The following is a 3,011-nucleotide window of genomic DNA, read 5'->3' on the forward strand; positions in this document are numbered from 1 at the left end:
TATATATATATATATATATTTCACATTTTTCTCCATCCATCTGTTTGACAGACCAGATATAGATGTTTGCTGTCACAGTGCAGATGCAGCGCTGAGTCACAGTAATCGTTTTACTGAAGCTTTCACCTGAGCTCTGCATGCCCTCGTGTTTGCCAGCAGTGTCACTCACTAATCTTTGTAATTTCTTTGAAAGATGTGTCCGGGGCCTCAGCTGTTTCCTCTTTATTTTTATTGCTGTCACACCTGGTGCTGTGGAGGCTGGAAAAGAACAGATGACAGCAAAACTCTGACAGATAGAGGATTCAACAGGTGGAGAAGCTGGCGGTGCTGCACTTGCACCGCAGTCATTATCTGTAAAGTGTTTTATAAAATTCTTTAAAGTCAGGCTTTTTTGGCATCTCAGTGTGACATAAGATAAGGAATGGTGGAACTGAAGGTTTAAAGTCAATAGGTKGCTGCCACCTCTCCAATAGAGGATCTAAATTGGTGAGGAGGCGTRACGATTCATGATGCTTCCATGATGCTGCCCTCATATATCTCATGGGACATGGTCAGCTAATGGGGTTAAATTAATTTGGATCCAAACAGCAACTACAACCTAACATGGTATAGAGGCCATAGAGCCATTCTTGCTTTTGTTCAGACTGTTTGTTGTGTGACTACCTGTTTAAAACTAAATCCATAAGAGTTGTTTCTGTGTAACATTGTTTTTGTTTTAAGAACAATCGGTGTGTTTCAAAGTTCTTGCATCGTATCCGCAGAATGCATGCTTTATTATCTCCCTGTCTAGCACTGTTTAACCAGCTTATTTTGCCGTTTGCTCAGTTATTATCTATGCACATGGAAAATCTCACTAAGTGACTCATATCAGGCCATTGTGTAAAAATGGCAGAAAGGAACTGGCATGTAATAGAGGCATTTAAAGATGTAACTCCAAAGACAATATATTGACTGAATGAAAAGAATACAAACTCAAAGAAATCTATATTTTTTATCTGCTCTTCATGTCTTCWTTTTTATTCTCCACACTTATTTTCTCCAATGACTGCATTGTACTCCCTCTCCTTCTCTCAGATGTGTTTTTGTTAGTACCCCAACCCACTTAATTCCCATTCCTGTTCCATCTGAGTGCTTATATTCCTCTCATCTTTCTTGCTATCTTTGTTATGTTCAGCAATATAATTTTGTGAGTCCTCCATCACATCTGGGGCTCTTTCTTTCTATCATGCTGTGYAAAAATTCTTCAGTTTTTTTTTTCTTCAATATAATTTTTTTCCTTCCCAACCAATTTCTCAAAGTCTACCTTGCTGAGCTCCTTTCTTTCTTCTCTTCTTAAAAACATTCTGTAAAAAAAAAACTTTCATGTGCTTTGAAAAATTGGAAAATCACAGTTATTTTGTACCATTACTATAATTACCATAAACAAACAGGACCATTACAGAGAAATTTGCATTCCCAAACAGCCTCCACAAAGCTTTTTGTGCCATGTGTTTTCAGCTAAAATGTGCAGGACAGTGTGACTGTCAGAGAATGCWTTTCTTTTATCCTTTATTGAGGAGAAGCATTGGCTGTCTGGTAATGAATGCTGGTATGAAAAATTACATCAAATCACCTTAAACCTGTTTATTCCAAGAACCAAATTGCTGAGACGAGGGGGAAAATTTAAGCATGACTGACTGACTCTCTAACAGTGGTTAATCTGATTGAGATTTCATTATGCCATCCACTTAATTTGTACAAAACAGACCAAATAGTAGATATGTGGCTGAAATAATTTACTTGTAGATCAAAGAACTTGCAATTTACTTTTGAACTGCTGATGTGTACTGGACAAAATGCAACGCAAAACAAGCGACTTGAGCTTCTGTTTGGTATTTTATTATTTGTGCAATTCACCAGACGAGGTGGCAGCACAGTGTCGTTATAATTGAGAGTAGAGATGAGCAGTTATCACACTGTTTATCTTCTTTATGATTCATGTTTTATCACAGTGAGAATATTGATTTATTGTGACAATAATAAACTCTTCATGATGATCAAATCTCCCAAAACTAAACATTAATGTGATAGTTTGTCTTCATATTCTTTTGTTAGTTCCATTAGTACAACAATAAATAATAATATTTTTTAAATGACAGCTGTTGTTGTCTTTGAAATCGCACCAGTTAACTTMTATGGTGCCCAGAAACAGCCTATTCATTATTAGTAAATGGCTGTTTGGTTCTGTTTGCAGGGGGAGGAGTTAGAGCAAGTGTTGGGTTTATGAGGCATTTATGCAGTGATGCAAAATAACATACAATGTATTGCTAAAAACGACTTCATGGGAGTTTTTTGTCATCACTTTATGGTTGTCACAATAAATATAAAGTATTTTGAAAAATGTTTAAGTTCATACTGCCCATCCATAATTGACAGCTATACAGTGCTCTTAGGTCTGAAAGCCTCATATTAAGTCTTCCATACATTATTCCTACCACTGTGGCCAAATATCTCATTGTTTCTTTCTCACCTTAAACATCTCTGGAAACAATTTGAATTGTTTGGATGTCACCAATACTTTTSATYGCCAATACTTTATTAGTCTCAGTTCAGAATTATACACCCCTAGCAACTTTATTGTCGTTACATCTATAAAAAAATGCATAAATCAAAACAAATGCCTTTATTTTTGCTCGCTCTATTGAATACAWTYGTGATGTTCTCATGCAAAGACCTGTTCTATTTGAAAAGATGCCAAATCCAGAAAAGTCGAATAAATAGTTTTTCTCCTCATGAAATGGGTTTGCTGCAGAAGGAAATGTATGATTAGGATCTCTGTTATTGCTTTACCTGAAATCRCTCCTGTCTGGATTTCTGTCCACTGCACATTGATTAATGCATTTATGACTCTGTTCCTCTTGACTTCTTGTTACTTTGCTGGAACTGTTTTTGGATTCTTGCTCTATGGGTGTTTTTGTATTTGTCTCCATATCTATTTGTGTGTGTGTGTGTGTGTGTGTGTGTGTGTGTGT

At 36.3% G+C, this 3,011-nt stretch overlaps 1 protein-coding gene across 1 annotated transcript in view; it reads left to right on the forward strand.

Moving 5' to 3' along the window:
* spon1b (spondin 1b) overlaps nucleotides 1-3,011 on the forward strand; it is a 94,699-nt gene that overhangs the window by 65,097 nt on the left and 26,591 nt on the right. The window lies entirely within an intron of this gene.

This window comes from Poecilia reticulata, linkage group LG6 (genome assembly GCF_000633615.1).
Source record: "Poecilia reticulata strain Guanapo linkage group LG6, Guppy_female_1.0+MT, whole genome shotgun sequence".
NCBI classification, from domain to species: Eukaryota; Metazoa; Chordata; class Actinopteri; order Cyprinodontiformes; family Poeciliidae; genus Poecilia; species Poecilia reticulata.